This window comes from Balaenoptera borealis (genome assembly GCF_965194805.1).
Source record: "Balaenoptera borealis genome assembly, chromosome: X".
Taxonomy (NCBI): Eukaryota; Metazoa; Chordata; class Mammalia; order Artiodactyla; family Balaenopteridae; genus Balaenoptera; species Balaenoptera borealis.
Window position 1 is genome coordinate 80203574 of NC_138881.1, and position 17748 is coordinate 80221321.

General features: G+C 36.7%; 1 long non-coding RNA gene across 1 annotated transcript in view; it reads right to left on the minus strand.

Moving 5' to 3' along the window:
- Positions 1-17390, minus strand: part of LOC309620857 — a 1080383-nt gene extending 1062993 nt beyond the window's left edge. Inside the window, exon 1 of the long non-coding RNA XR_014239705.1 lies at positions 1094-17390. This is a non-coding gene — a long non-coding RNA (uncharacterized lncRNA). The remainder of the gene's footprint in view (positions 1-1093) is intronic.
- Positions 17391-17748: the final 358 nt, after the last annotated feature.

Consider the following 17748-nt stretch of genomic DNA (forward strand, 5'->3'; position numbering starts at 1 on the left):
TGGCACTTGACATGCTAAATCCAGAAAATATGTGGAAAAGCAAAGAATTAGGAAGAGTCAAGACAGTTCAGAAGAAGAATAAGTTGGAATGATGTACCCTACCAGATATCAACACTTATTTGAAAAAGCACAATTAGGCATTACATAGTAAGTTGGATCTATGCATACCTTATAACTCAGCATTTTCTCTTGGAGGTATACCTTAAAAAATCTTTTACATATACATCAAGAGGCATGTAAAAAATGTCTATAGCTTTGCTCAAATAGTAAATACATAAGACAACCTAAATGTTCATCAACAGTGAAATTTATAAATTGTGACATATTCAAAAAATTGAATTCAATAGGAAAATAAACTACCTCTACATGTGTTAATGTGGATGCATTGCAAATATATAATATTAGACAAAAAAGCAAGCCACATAGGAATAAATAGATGTGACAGTTAATTTTATGTGTCAATTTGGCTGGGCCAAAGGGTGCCAAAATATGTGGCAGTAGTAAAAAAATGTGAGGTACATCTGTTTATTTGTATTAACATGGAAAAAATTGTTAAACTGAAAAACTAAGTTGCAGAACACTTATGCATACAACGTTCCCATTTGTGGAAGAGACACACATACATACAGATATTTGTATGTGTTCATATGTGTGCGTGTGAGAGAGAAAGGGATAGAGGGTAGGTAGGTGGGTGAGTGGGTGGGTAGACAGACAGATGTTTGATTTGCACATATATGTTTATGTATGTATATAGGGAACGATTTGGAAGGATACACACCAAACTTAACAATGGCTACCTCTTAGAAGAAAGAGGTATTTGGGAAAGGGGGTCAGGTAGAGAAAGCAGTAAGGAAAGACCTTCCTACATTACTCTATAGACTTCTGAATATTTCACACTGAGGATAAGTTACATGAATAACTTGGTAATTTAGAAAAATTGCTCCAAAAATTATGTTTATGAAGATGTATTAAACTATGATATAATAGTAAAAGAAAGAAGCAAGACAGTAGTGTAACAAGTTGGAGGCTTTTTTTTTCACAATATACAATTTATTATATTATTTGTGTTCACATTGTCATGAATATTCTTCACGTTTGACATATTTTACATGTTATATTATCATTTTTTAAACATTTCTTTACTACAAACTTTTGCTATACTAATATGTGTTGTGAATGATCATAAGATACATTTAACACATAGCGTTTCCCATACTTAGTACTTTTCTAACAAATTCTTAAATGAAAATAATAAAGAGGACATGGCTTTTTTAGAATTTGACATGGAATCAAAGTGCAACAAATGCCATGGGGCTTTAATAGTGTGAAATGGCTGTCAATGAAAGCACTTTAGATGTGATTTAAAATTAAATCCGCATGATCAATCATGCCTTCTCCTATAAGCAATGAAAGCAACAAGATTACATTTTTAAAAGTGAGTTCTACTTTCCTGTCATGATTCTCTAATTTGACAGTCATCTCCTTTTCAGCCAACACCATCATTAATGACCAGACCAATACTCTTATCAATGAAACCAATTCATCTTATCTCACACAGCATGACTGCCCTTAAAATATTCATCCTGCATTTGGAACAAAGATTCACTGCTTTCTTTGTCTCTTCAACATGAAATCAGCCTCTTATTAATTTCTTGTCTCAGCATCCAATTCAGTTTAATAACAGACAGATGAAGTCACATAAGATTAATTTTATTACCCCCAATTTTTATGTGAACCATAAATTCATAGCAAACCTTACTTAAGCAAATCTCAAAAGTAAATAAGTTTCTCTTCCTTTTTGATTTTCTGTTCCTACTCTCTGCCAGGACCTGAGTGAGTTGCTGCTAGAGGTACAAAGATGAGTAAGATATGGTCCTTAAATATTCTGCTGGGTGAGGGATATAAGGCTTTTTAAAATATATTTTCCCTATTAAAAAAGTAAAACATGATGATTGTCTAAATTTTGGAAATGGGTAAAAAATTATAAAGAAAAATAAAATTACTTAATATCAAAATTACTCAAAATTATTGAACTATCCAGACATAATCTCCTGTAACATTCTGATGTATTTTGGCTGGTCTTCTTTATACAGTTAGGATATTATTGATACAATTCTGTATACAGCTTTTGTTGTAGTTATTTAGCATTATAGTATAAGCAATTCTCATGTTATTATAATACTTAACAATCATAACTTTTAATAATTGCATAGTGTTCCACTATAAATATGGCAAGCAACCAGCAATAGGGGAAGGCTTTCTGGGGATGCTAGTATTTCTCCTGAATCCTAATGGAATATGTTCATGGGGTGGGACGGGTGACAGGATTCAAGAAAAGGGAAAGGCATCTGAAAAGTATTCCAGAACTATTGGAGGCAAGAGAAACATAGCAGTTTCTCAGAAATCCAAAGTAGTTCAGAATTACTGGAATACAGAGTTCAGGTGGGAGTGACAGAAAATAATACCAGAGTAATGGACAGGGGCCAGGTCATGAAGGGGAAAGGTAACCTGTACTATGCAACTATGTGCTAAGCACTACGCATAATTTTGTATTATGTTGAGAAGGGCTTTATACTCTATGCTGAAAGTTTGAAATTTACCATTGAGGCTATGAGAGGTGGGGATGGAGTGGAAATGAGAGATTTTAAGCTGAGAAGTTACATGAACAACTTTGTAATTTAGAAAAATTGCTCCAAAAATTATGTTTATAAAGATGTATTAAACTATGATATAATAGTAAAAGAAAGAAGGATGACAGTATTGTAACAAGTTGGAGGGTTTTTTTTCACAATATACAATTTATTATATTATTTGTGTTTACATTATCATAAATATTCTTCATGTTTGACATATTTTACATGTTACATTATTACCATTTTTTCAAACATTTCTTTACTACAAACGTTTACTATGCTAATATGTGTTGAGAATGATCATCAGATACATTTAACATACAGCGTTTCCCATACTTAGTTTTCCCCAGGGCTCTTCCTTTGGGAAGCATCTCCTGGAAGTATGGTTGCTCACAACACACTTTTGGAAAAGCAAAATTAATCTCGCTGTCAGGGCAGGTGTTTCAATTGACTGTTTTTACCCAATAAAGGCTGTAGATTTTCCCCTGAGGAGGCTATTTGGTTAGCCTTTACCAGCCTGCCATAATGATTTTTTTTTATAAGTATATATGCCAATCCCAATCTCCCCATTCATCCCACCACAACCACCTGCCCCCACTTTCCCCCTTGGTGTCCATATGTTTGTTCTCTACATCTGTGTCTCTATTTCTGCCCTGCAAACTGGCTCATCTGTACCATTTTTCTAGATTCCACATATATGCGTTAACGTATTTGTTTTTCTCCTTCTGACTTACTTCACTCTGTATGACATTTTCTAGGTCCATCAACATCTCTACAAATGACCCAATCTCGTTCCTTGTTATGGCTGAGTAACATTCCATTGTATATATGTACCACATCTTCTTTATCCATTCATCTGTCGATGGGCATTTAGGTTGCTTCCATAACCTGGCTATTGTAAATGGTGCTGCAATAAACATTGGGGTGCATGTGTCTTTTTGAATTATGGTTCTCTCTGGGTATATGCCCAGGAGTGGGACTGCTGCATATAGGGTAATTCTATTTTTAGTTCTTTAATGAACCTCTATACTGTTCTCCATAGTGGCTGTATCAATTTACATTCCCACCAACAGTACAAGAGGGTTCCCTTTTCTCCACACCCTCTCCAGCATTTATTGTTTGTAGATTTTTTGATGATGGCCATTCTGACCGGCGTGAGATGATATCTCATTGTAGTTTTGATTTGCATTTCTCTAATGATTAATGATGTTGAGCACTCTGTCATGTGTTTGTTGGCAATCTGTATATCTTCTTTGGGGAAATGTCTATTTAGGTCTTCTGCCCATTTTTGGATTGGGTTGTTTGTTTTTTTGATATTGAGCTGCATGAGCTGCTTGTATGTTTTTGAGATTAATCCTTTGTCAGTTGCTTCATTTGCAAACATTTTCTCCCATTCTGAGGGTTGTATTTTCGTCTTGTTCATGTTTTCCTTTGCTGTGCAAAAGCTTTTACGTTTCATTAGGTCCCATTAGTTTATTTTTGTTTTTATTTCCATTTCTCTAGGAGGTGGGTCAAAAAGGATCTTGCTGTGATTTATGTCATAGAGTGTTCTGCCTATGTTTTCCTCTAAGAGTATTATAGTGCCTGGCCTCACATTTAGGTCTTTAATCCATTTTGAGTTTATTTTTGTGTATGGTATTAGGGAGTGTTCTAATTTCATTCTTTTACATGTAGCTGTCCAGTTTTCCCAGCACCACTTATTGAAGAGGGTGTCTTTTCTCCATTGTATATCCTTGCCTCCTTTGTCATAGATTAGTTAACCATAGGTGCGTGGGTTTATCTCTGGGCTTTCTATCCTATTCCATTGATCTATATTTCTGTTTTTGTGCCAGTACCATATTGTCTTGATTACTGTAGCTTTGTAGTATAGTCTGAAGTCAGGGAGTCTGATTCCTCCAGCTCTGTTTTTTTTTTTTTCCCTCAAGATTGCTTTGGTTATTCGGAGTCTTTTGTGTCTCCATACAAATTTTAAGAGTTTTTGTTCTAGTTCTGTAAAAAATGCCATTGGTTATTTGATATGGATTGCATTGAATCTGTAGATTGCTTTGGATAGTATAGTCATTTTCACAATATTGATTCTTCCAATCCAAGAACATGGTATATCTCTCCATCTGTTTGTGTCATCTTTGATTTCTTTCATCAGTGTCTTATACTTTTCTGAGTACAGGTCTTTTACCTCCTTAGGTAGGTTTATTCCTAGATATTTTATTCTTTTTTTTGCAATGGTGAATGGGATTGTTTCCTTAATTTCTCTTTCTCATCTTTCTTTGTTAGTGTATAGGAGTGCAATAGGTTTCTATGCATTAATTTTGTATCCTGCAACTTTACCAAATTCATTCATTAGCTCTAGTAGTTTTCTGGTGGCATCTTTAGGATTTTCTATATATAGTATCATGTCATCTGCAAACAGTGACAGTTTTACTTCTTCTTTTCCAATTTGTATTCCTTTTATTTCTTTTTCTTCTCTGATTGCCGTGGCTAGGACTTCCAAAACTATGTTGAATAATAGTGGCGAGAGTGGACATCCTTCTCTTGTTCCTGATCTTAGAGGAAATACTTTCAGTTTTTCACCATTGAGAATGATGTTTGCTGTGGATTTGTCGTATATGACCTTTATTATGTTGAGGTAGGTTCTCCCTATGCCCACGTTATGGGAACTTTTTATCATAAATGGTGTTGAATTTTGTCCAAAGCTTTTGCTGCATCTATTGAGATGATCACATGGTTTTTATTCTTCAATTTGTTAATATGGTGTATCACATTGATTGATTTGCGTATATTGAAGAATCCCTGCATCCCTGGGATAAATCCCATTTGATCATGGTGTATGACCCTTTTAACGTGTTGTTAGATTCTGTTTGCTAGTATTTTATTGAGGATTTTTGCATCTATATTCATCAGTGATATTGGTCTTTAATTTTCTTTTTTTGTAGTATCTTTGTCTGGTTTTGGTATCAGGGTGATGGTGGCCTCGTAGAATGTGTTTGGAGTGTTCCTTCCTCTGCAATTCTTTGGAAGAGTTTGAGAAGGATGGGTGTTAGCTCTTCTCTAAATGTTTGATAGAATTCACCTGTGAAGCCTTGTGGTCCTGGACTTTTCTTTGTTGGAAGATTTTTAATCACAGTTTCAATTTCATTACTTGTGATTGGTCTGTTCATATTTTTTATTTCTTCCTGGTTCAGTCTTGGAAGGTTATACCTTTCTAAGAATTTGTCCATTTCTTCCTGGTTGCCCATTTTATTGGCATAGAGTTGGTTGTAGCAGTCTCTTAGGATGCTTTGTATTTCTGTGGTGTCCATTGTAACTTCTCCTTTTTCATTTCTAATTTTACGCATTTGAGTCCTCTCCCTCTTTTTCTTGATGAGTCTGGCTAATGGTTATCAATTTTGTTTATCTTCTCAAAGTACCAACTTTTAGTTTTATTGATCTTTGCTATTGTTTTCTTTGTTTCTATTTCATTTATTTTTGCTCTGATTTTTATGAGTTCTTTCCTTCTCCTAACTTTGGGGGTTTTTTTTCTTCTTTCTCTAGTTCCCTTAGGTGTAAGGTTAGATTGTTTTTCGAGATTTTTTTTGTTTCTTGAGGTAGGATTGTGTTGCTATATACTTCCCTCTTAGAACTGCTTTTGCTGCATCCCATAGGTTTTGGATTGCCATGTTTTCTCTGTCATTTGTCTCTAGGTATTTTTAGATTTCCTCTTTGATTTCTTCAGTGATCTCTTGGTTATTTAGTAACGTATTGTTTAGCCTCCATGTGTTTGGGTTTTTTTACATTTTTTTCCCTATAATTTATTTCTAATCTCATAGCATTGTTCTCAGAAAAAAATGCTTGATATGTTTTTCAATCTTCTTAAATTTACCAAGGCTCGACTTGTGACCCAAGATGTGATCTATCCTAGCGAATATTCTGTGTGCACTTGAGAAGAAAGTGCATTTTGCTGCTGTCAGATGGAATGTCCTATAAATATCAATTAAGTACATCTGGTCTAATGTGTCATTTAAAGCTTGTGTTTCCTTATTTATTTTCATTTTGGATGATCTCTCCATAGGTGAAAGTGGGGTGTTAAAGTACCCTACTATGATTGTGTTACTGTCGATTTCCCCTTTTATGGCTGTTAGTATTTGCCTTATGTGTTGAGGTGCTCCTATGTTGGGTGCATAAATATTTACAATTGTTATATCTTCTTCTTGGATTGATCCCTTGATCACTATGTAGTGTCCTTTTTTGTCTCTTGTATGAGTCTTTATTTTAAAGTCTATTTTGTCTGATATGAGAATTGCTACTCCAGCTTTCTTTTGATTTCCATTTGCATGGAATACCTTTTTCTATTCCTTCACTTTCAGTCTGTATGTGCCCCTAGGTCTGAAGTGAGTCTCTTGTAGACAGCTTATGTATGGGTCTTGTTTTTGTATCCATTCAGTGAGCCTGTGTCTTTTGGTTGGAGCATTTAATCCATTCACATTCAAGGTGATTATCCATATTTATGATCCTATTACCATTTTCTTAATTGTTTTGGATTTGATTTTGTAGGTCCTTTTCTTTTCTTGTGTTTCCTGCCTAGAGAAGTTCCTTTAGCATTTGCTGTAAAGGTGGTTTGGTGGTGCTGAATTCTCTTAGCTTTTGCTTGGCTGTAAAGCTTTTGATTTCTCCATCACATCTGAATGAGATCCTTGCTGGGTAGAGTAATCTTAGTTGTAGGTTCTTCCCTTTCATCATTTTAAATATATCGTGCCACTCCCTTCTGGCTTGTAGAGTTTCTGCTGAGAAATCAGCTGTTAATTTTATGAGAGTTTCCTTGTATGTTATTTGTCGTTTTTCCCTTGTTGCTTTTCATAATTTTTCTTTGTCTTTAATTTTTGCCACTTTGATTACTATGTGTCTCTGCTATGTTTCTCCTTGGGTTTATCCTGGCTGGGACTCTCTGTGCTTCCTGGACTTGGGTGGTTATTTCCTTTCCCATGTTAGGGAAGTTTTCGACTGTATCTCTTCAAATATTTTCTAGGGTCCTTTGTCTCTTTCTTCTCCTTCTGGGACCCCTATAATGTGAATGTTGTTGTGTTTAATGTTGTCCCAGAAGTCTCTTAAGCTGTCTTCATTTCTTTTCATTCTTTTTTCTTTATTCTGTTCTGTGGCAGTGAATTCTACCACTCTGTCTTCCAGGTCACTTATCCATTCTTCTACCTCAGTTATTCTGCTATTGATTCCTTCTAGTGTATTTTTGATTTCAGTTATCATATTGTTCATCTCTGTTTGTTTGTTCTTTAATTCTTCTAAATGCTTGTTCTTTAATTCTTCTAGGTCTTTGTTAAACATTTCTTGCATCTTCTCAATCTTTGCCTCCATTAATTTCCCAAGGTCCTGGATCCTCTTCACTATCATTATTATGAATTGCTTTTCTGGAAGGTTGCCTATCTCCACTTCGTTTAATTGTTTTTCTGGGGTTTTATCTTGTTCTTTCATCTGGTACATAGTCCTCTGCCTTTTCATTTTGTCTGTCTTTCTGTGAATGTGGTTTTTGTTCCACAGGCTGCAGAATTGTAGTTCTTCTTGCTTTTGCCGTCCTCCCTCTAGTGCATGAGGCTATCTAAAGGCTTGTGGAAGCTTCTTGATGGGAGGGACTGGTGGTGGGTAGAGCTAGGTGTTGCTCTGGTGAGCAGAGCTCAGTAAAACTTTAATCCCCTTGTCTGCTGATGAGTGGGGCTGGGTTCCCTCCCTGTTGGTTGTTTGGCTTGAGACAACTCAGCACTGGAGCCTACCTGGCTCTTTGGTGGGGCTAATGATGGACTCCGGGAGGGCTCAAGCCAAGGAGTACTTCCCAGAACTTCTACTGCCACTGTACTTGTCCCCACGGTGAGCCACAGCCAGCCCCCACCTCTGCAGGATACCCTCTAACACTAGCAGCTAGGTCTGGTTCAGTCTCCTATGGGGTCACTGCTCCTTCCCCTGGTACCGATGCACACAGTACTTTGTGTGTGCTCTCCACAAATGGAGTCTCTGTTTCCCCCAGTCCTGTTGAAGTCCTGCAATCAAATCCCGCTAGCCTTCAAATTCTGATTCTCTGGGAATTCCTCCTCCCATTGCCAGACACCCAGGTTGGGAAGCCTGATGGGCGGCTCAGAACCTTCATTCCAGTGGGTGGCCTTCTGTGGTATAATTGTTCTCCAGTTTGTGAGTCACCCACCCAGTGGTTAGGTTATGGGATTTGATTCTATTGTGATTGCGCCCCTCCTACCATCTCATTGCGGCTTCTCCTTTGTCTTTGGATGTGGAGTATCTTTTTTGGTGAGCTCTAGTGTCTCCCTGTCAATGATTGCTCAGCAGGCAGTTGTGATTCCGGTGCTCTCACAAGAGGGAGTGAGCATACGTCCTTCTACTCCGCTATCTTGAACCAATCTCAAGTTGGAGGCTTTTATTTCCAAAACTTGGGTGGCATGGTGAGAGAATTACTTATTTCTCAAAAAACAGAAAAGCAGTTCAGGAGGGAATACTGTTTTGAGAGCCTTTGGACAAAGGACCATTTGTGAGCTGCTTGGTTCCAAAGAGGAAGAAGGGAAGGGAGAGCAGTGGAGGGCACTGAGAAGAGCTCTAAAGAGGAATTTCAGAAGTTGTGCTGTGGATTGGACTGTAACACTCTTGTGACACTCCTTGAAGAAAACCTACAAATAACTAATTTTAGAGTTGGATTATGTTCATGAATGTAACCCTGTACCAGAACTTCAAGGCAAACGCAAGCTAGCCAGCTTTATACTGATTAAAACAATATGTAAACAGTATGATTTAAAACTATGTAAAAACATAATGACAAATAATTTTAAAAATAAAACACCAAAAAGTAACAGTGGTTATCTCTGATTGATGGGAGTTTTCTAATTTTTCTCCTTTCTCTATTTCTGTATTTTCCAGATTTTTACAATGAACAAATATTTTTATAACCCTCATGAATATATAAATCTTTGAAGAAGGGTCTAGACTTGGAGTCCTTAGCATTTAAGTTGCAGATTAAGGTAGATATATAGATGAGCTAGCCCAGAGAGTATATTAGATGCAAAGTGGCCTAATAACAATCTTGGGAAAGAGTAATATTTAGGAGCAAAGGTGGAGAGAAAGCAAACCACAAAAAAATTCTGATAAAACGCAGCCAGAGAGGTAGAATAAGTAGGAGTAATTCCTTTCATCTAAACAAGGGAAGACATTTCAAGAAAGGAAGGATTAAGGGTTTCAATTTCCACAGACCAGCAGTCAACTAAAATAAACACAGGAAATTGCCTAGGGGATTTGGTGCTTCTAGGGTTCTTGGGGACATTTCCAAGAGTAGCTTTAGTAGACTAATGTTGGAAAAGGCTAGGCTGTCATGGATTGAAGAATTAATAGGAAGTAAGGTTAAAATAGTAGAAGGTCCCTTTTTCAGGAAATGCGGCTGTGTTTCCACTAGAGAGAAGTTGTCACTTAACAGCTACCTCCATGGAAAACTATCAGTATAAATTTCCTTCCTTCTACTTGAAATATACAATTAATTTTTAGAATGAAATAAATTTTTGTTCAGCATGGAGATTATTAAAAGGATTACAACAATGAATCAAATAAAATATGAAAGGGCCTCACACAGGGCCTGGTACATAGGAGAGACCTAACCAGTATTAGTTTTCAGAAAGAACTAAATAAAAAAAATAACAGTGGTCATGGTAGAGAAATGATAGGAAGGTGTGATTCTTTTCTGTAGCGTCTAATTTTTCTAAAATATAATTTGTTAATTTTATATTTTCATGTTTCCATTCCTAAGAAGCATTGCCATGAAAAATCACCACAGTGTCAAATCTCAGTTTCCAGTGTGAAATCAGTGTCTGTGAAATCCAAACACAATATAACTCAGTAAGCATTGGAAACGGATAACCTATATTCAAGGTACAAACACTAATACAACAGATTTCTGCATTGGAATAAATACAAAAATAAATCTAGTATATAATACCATGCCAGATACATAAAAAGTGATTAATACCTAAATGAACAAGTGAAGGGACTTCCCTGGTGGCGCAGTGGTTAAGAATCTGCCTGCCAATGCAGGGGACACAGGTTCGAGTCCTGGTCCAGGAAGATCCCACATGCCACGGAGCAGCTAAGCCCACGCACCACAACTACTGAAGCCCATGCAACTAGAGCCCATGCTCCACAACAACAGAAGCCACCCCAATGAGAAGCCTGCAAACCGCAACGAAGAGCAGCCCCCACTCACCACAACTAGAGAAAGCCCATGTGCAGCAACGAAGACCCAATGCAGTCAAAATAAATAAACAAATAAATAAATAAATTTATTTTTTTTTAAAAAGTGAAAATCTGTGGTGAATGAGTGAGTGAGACAGTGGGACACTGAAGGAATGACATAATTCATGAATTTGCATAAAAATATTACCCAGGATTCTGTTCCAACCCTGCCACTCAAAACATCATTCAATCTCTTTCACCTTCCAATAACTCATTTGTGAAATGGAAAAAATAATAAATATCTTACATACCTCTCAGGGTGGTTTTAAGAATAAACTATTTAAGAGGCACCGACTCCATGCCTGGGGTAGACCCTGTGACTTGAACCCTGCCACTGATCTGGAGTGGAGGAGTCCACAATTAAGTCAAGACCCATCAGAAAGAGCTGGAAAGTAACCCTTATTCCCAACGCCTCGTGGGTCCATAGGTGGCAGGAGGGAAACATATAGAAAGCAAACTCTTCACTCCCTTACTAACTCAGCCCAGAAGATGTGCAGCAACTCCCCTGATTGGTGAGTTAAAGATAAGGAACTGAGCATGCTTGGTGGTTTCCTGTGAAGGTGAGTATTGGTACACATTGTGAATACCCTCAACTGTCCCTCTGTGCTAGTGCATGGGTCAGTAAGTTTATCTTCCTCAAGAGTAAAATATTAAGAATTCCATTATGACTGCATATTTAAGCCATGGCTTGTCTTTCAGTGTTTGTCCTTAATAGACACTTAGCTCTCCATCTCTCTCACTTGTTCCTGAACTCAGGTGCGGAAGACAGGAAGACATTTCTTCCCTCTAAAATCCCCAAAAGATTCATTCCCAGTCATCCCACACAAAGACAGTCATTTGGGGAAATGTAGCAGTGTAATAGGAACTTCTTTCACTTTTTTACCTATCAGAGAATGCACTCAAACCACCTCGCAAGACTCAGAGGAATAAAAGGGAGCCAGGCTCAACTACATAAGAGAGCTAGTCTTTTATTTTTTTAAATTTCTCCACTTGTAGCTCATCTCCTGTGCTCATTAAGTTCTGGTCACCAAATGTCCTACCTCAGTTTAATATTAACTTCATTTTTCCTTATTACCATCTCATGGATAACTAGTAGGGTCTCCAAGATATGGTGGGTCAAGTGTTGGTAATAAATCTTCTTAAAACATTCAGTTGAACCCTCTTTTATTGGATATTACTATCTATGTCTACTATTGATAGATCTATTTATTCTAGGTTTACCCCCAGTTCCCTGTATCCTCCCTTCACTACTTATACATTTTGCAGGTAGACATAAATACTTATTTTTACTTTATAGTTAGATATACATTTAATAGAATAATAGAATACCAGGCCAGTACTAAGTGATTTATTTAATTAGATCCTTGATCTCATTATCATTATTTTATAAATAAGGAAGTGGAGGTTCAAGGAAATCAACTCACTTCCTCAGTCATTCAGCTTGAAAGTGACAGACCAAGAATTGAATTCAGGTCTGGCTGACTCTTGAGCTCATGTATTTAACCACTGCTTATGGTTTTCAGTTGTGAAATGGCTTTGGAGAATTTTATTTTGTTTTTAAGTTCTATGTTAGAAGCATTTTTCTTCGATGTTTTAACAGAAATTATCAAACATAAAGAAAAGTTTAATTTTCTAGTGAATACCAACACAGCCATCACCTAGGTTCTACAATTAACATTTTACCATACTTACTTTAACTTATATCTGTCCACCAACCTATCCTTCTATCCATCCATCATTCCATCTTATTGTTACGTTTTTTTTTTTATAAATTTATTTATTTATTTATTTATTTTTGGCTGTGTTGGGTCTTCGTTTCTGTGCAAGGGCTTTCTCTGGTTGTGGCGAGCAGGGGCCACCCTTCATCGCGGTGCGCGGGCCTCTCACTGTCGCGGCCTCTCTTGTTGTGGAGCACAGGCTCCAGACGCGCAGACCCAGTAGTTGTGGCTCACGGGCCCAGTTGCTCCGCGGCATGTGGGATCTTCCCAGACCAGGGCTCGAACCCATGTCCCCTGCATTGGCAGGCAGATTCTCAACCACTGTGCCACGAGGGAAGCCCATTGTTATGTACTTTAAAGTTGCAGATATCAGTACACTTTCCCCAAATACTCCAACATGTAGATCATTAACTAGAATTCAATATTTGTTTATAGTTTTTTTCTTTTGAGTTAAAATTTACATACAGTGAAATGCACAAATCCTACGTGTACTATTCCATAATTCCCTCTGCTAAAAAATACACAAGAGAGAGAAAAAATCCTTGAGGGGTAAGAAAGCTGGGACAGTGGTCTTCAAACCCAGGTTAAGCTGTCATATGAAGAAAAGCGAATCAGGTTGATGTGCTGATTCAGTGCTCAGTCTCTGCTGTCCTACAATCTAATTATAAGAACTTACCGTCTCTAAATCTCAATTTTCTCATCTGTCAAATTGAGGTAATATTACTTTCCTTCCAGGATTGTTGTGAGCATCAAATGAGATAATGCATGTAATGTGCTTCACCATTATTGTTATCATTTTCATTAAATTAGTCATTTTTACTTTAAAGGATACAGGAGAGGGACTTCCATAATGCTATGTTAGTGAACTAGCTTGATCTGGGATTGGTTATAAACTCCAAATTCCAGAGAACTTATATACAGTTATTAAGGAACTGCTTCGTGATTAACCTCTGAGCTTTCTTAGTTTATCTAAAGTTCACTTTCATTTGTGACCACCACCTATATTCCAGGCTCTATTGTAGGATCTGGGAATGTTACAATGAGTAAGAAAAGACACCACCTCAGCCCTTATGAACTTATAGGAATGATAGGGAACAAATACTTATAAATGGGCGGAGGTAATAAAAGTTGTACAGAGGGTACTTTAGAAAGCATGTATCTGGGTGACCTAATGCTCAAGTCTCTCATAAGCATATTTTTGTTTAGAATAGCACCCCAAGGAGAACAAAAGGCTTTAATTATCTATAAAATATATTTATCATTTCTTCCCATCTTCATTCCATCCCTCTTCTCTTAGCCATCCTTTCCCCATAATAATCTATTAGAGAAGTGTTAATATTTTGAATGGTTAGTAAAAGCATCTGAAAGCATGTGAATGACAAAGGATAGGACTCATCATCTAACAATGCATTTATTAACAGCAGTTTACTCTTCTTTCTCTCCCTTCTCTCACTTTCAACAGCCAAAACTCAAGATATATGTTAGAATGGGAAATAATAATAAATATGATTATATCTCAATTCACCTCGATGTTTAACAGTTCTTTGTCAAAGTAAATTGACTTTAACAACTAACAGCAACTTTTTTTTTTACCATTTAAGCCATCAATCAGCACATTAACATACTTAACATTAGTGTTTCTAATGACAAGATTACTATCTTTGAAATAAACTGCCAACAAGGTACTTAGTAGTAACTGACCTCACCACTCTGGTATTCTCTTCATATGGGAATATTGCTTTAGTGAGATTTGGTTTAGATTTAGAAGGTGCAGGTGAGCTAACATGTCGTACTGACATGCCTCTAAGCATATGGCTTCTTTGAATATGCATTAAGAAACATGTACATTCAAAGAAGGGATGAAACATAATCTTACATATAACTCTCAGAAAAGAAAATAATCCCTGGCCTGTTTTTTTGTTTTCAGTACTCAGAGAGGCAAGCGCCACCCCTGCCTCCACCCCATCTCTAACCCCTTAGCCTTTTTACACAATGGCACAAGTACATCTTTCTTTAATGATTTAATATTTATAGCCTCTTTCTAGCCTTTGTAAAAACATACCAGAAAGATGTACATTATATCCATTCCCCTCTTATTGATTTTATTACAGATATTCATAATCTAGTCATATTACCCTGTTAACAAGCACATATTTTGTTTCAAGCATGTTAATGGAGGATAATTTCTAGCAACCTGGTCAATCTATTAGAATTCTTCTTAAAGACCAGAGGAGTTTTGGGGACTTCCCTGGTGGTCCAGTGGTTAAGACTTCGCCTTCCAATGCAGGGGGTGTGGGTTCGATCCCTGGTCGGGGAGCTAAGATCCCACATGCCTCACAGGCAAAAAACCAAAACATAAAACAGAAGCAATATTATAACAAATTCAATAAAGACTTTAAAAATGGTCCATATCAAAAACAAAAAGGCCAGAGGAGTTTCAAACTTGAAAATTTTATCATCAACCACGTGGGCCTGGATCAATCAGAAGGCAAATCAAACACTGAGGTAAGAAGATCAAGTAATTTGTACCATCTTAAAAGCACTAATTTAAAGTAGTGTAAAAAAGGATCAGGGCCTTTAACTTATTTTCAATAGTACTTCCAGCTTGTTAGAGTCCTTCAAAGTCTTTGGTAAAATCAGACATGGTCTATTTTGTGGTCTCCAATCTTTTGAGGTGAGGTTACTTTATATTTCTTGGAATAGCTACCATTCCCTGAATACCACCTTTAACAGGCCTTTCATGTGTGTGCATTATCTCGTATCCTTACAACATCCCTATGAGAGAGGCATTTTTTAAAAATACAATTTAAAGATGAGGATTCAGAGAGGTAAGATAACTTGCCCCAAGTCATACAGCCAGTAAATGGTGGAGATGGGAATTTGAACTTGAACCTTATCTGATTCTGGGGCCTGAGCATCTGGCTACTATATTGTACTGAACAAATGAGATTCCTGGGTTCCTCTGAAGTTTGGCCATACACACACAAACCTAGGGGGAAAAAACCTCAATGTCTGGAGGAGGAGAGAGAAAGATGCCTGAGGTACCCTGAGTTCTGCTTCCTATCAGCACTGTCAAAGAGGTAACACATCCTAGAGAGGAATGGTAACAAGTCCTGGAGAGGAATGGCTGTGGGGTGTGTGAGACCCTTGGCACAGAAAAATCAAACTTCAGCAAAGATTCTTGTGTCCAAACAAAATCAGCTGTTTGCCTCCATACCTGACAGTCACTCTGGCTAGGATAATGGGCATCTCAGTGGTATCTGTATGATCTAATATCTGAAGACCAGAGTCTCTCAGCTAAAATACTGGTACAGTTTAAGACTCTAAAAGCATGACATAAACTCTACAGGATACAGAACCTTAAACATAAGAGTTTATATTTCCACTATCTCTATGGAATGGGGACTAAGAAGCAGAGATCATGTTATCATAGAAAATGAAGTCATACTTCTGGCACCGAGTCCATCCATGCCTTGTATACTTATTTCCGCCTGTAGTGTCACAATATATCCCATTTAACTAACACAGCATGTGAAGTACTAAGCGGTGAAGTGCTAAGCACTTAGCACAGAACTTGGCACATAGGAAGTGCTCCATTATTGTTGGATGAGCACATATTAGATAATAATAAATACCTTTTGAGTAGAACCAAATGTATGGGTCATACTAGGTATTCATTACATCTCTCATATAATTCAGTTGAGTTATTTCAGTATAATATTAAAATCTTATATACATTTTTTAAGACAAAACTTTAAAGCAATGAATCTTTAAATCTGATTTCAAAGTAGGTTTTTCTTTCTAAATTCACAAACTGATGTCACATCTAGTCTAAATATATTACTTCCTATTATAAATAAGTTTATTAATATCTTACTCTCTTAGCAGTGGAATTTGGGCATGTGCGTGTGTAGTTTAAACATGCTAAATTCAACTTGGTCAACCTAAAATGCATATATATCTCAGGAAAATGTAAAGAAATCAAACAGTTTAATGTCATATAGTATTTATCAGACGTGTTCTAGCAATATAAAAAGAATTATGGGCAACGATGTTTGTGTGTGCTGTTAAGATGAGTCCAAATTATTTCAGCCCCGTTCATGGTATTGGAGAAGTGCTTTGCAAATGTTTTCCATATAAATAGCGAATGAAGCTCACTCCCTCCTTGGAAATGTACTTATACTCTGTGCTAAAAATGGAATTTAACTATAAACTATATTTTATATGCCATATTTTAGTACTAAATTTGATGATTTTTACATGAATTTCATTAAATATCAATAATAACAAACAGTACAGAAACAGTAATAACAATGTACGACAAAGCGTATCAACAGTAAACTCCTCCTTTCCTCACCTAAGTAATTACCACTAACAGTTTCTTGTGTATCCTTCAGACATTTTTGTATTGCTATTTAACTTTTCATGCATATAGGATTTGTTTCCTGCCTCCCTACTGAGAGGCTGAGCTCATTAAGTACAGGGACTGCAGCATACATTTCTTCCATATTTTCCACATAATGTCTAACTGTACTGGACACCTTGTAAGTATGCAATAAAAATAACTGCAGCTGTGATGGTTCTGTTGACTCTGTTAAAAAAGGGAAAAAATGCAAGCCACGTAGAATATTATACCAAATCAGGGTAACATTTAAGGCCAAGTAGTAAAAACTCCTTGTTCAGTAATCCCCGGGTCACGGTACTAAATTAAGATGGTTCATTTTTTAAAATTTGGATAGAGAGGCACTCATTCATTGAATAAATTTGTGCAGAGTCAACACCTATACAGAAGCACGAGCATCTCATGAAGCAAGCATCATTATTAACTCCATTTTATAGACAAAGAAACTGAGATATAGAAAGGTTAATTATTTACCCAAGGTTATGCAATTAGTAAATGCCCAAGCTGGAATGCAAATTCAGGCAGTCAGCTTCTAAAGTCTATGTGCCTTGAAGGAAAGGAATAGACTTGAGAGTTGGTATAAAGGAAATATTAGAACATGTTTAGCAATTCATTCATTGGTTTGGGGGGGTGGTTGTGAAAGAGAAGCAGGCAAAATGATTGTGAGGTTTCAAGCCTGGATTTCTCAGGAAATAATTTGAGACAACTTCCAGATGAGTATTCAGAAACACAC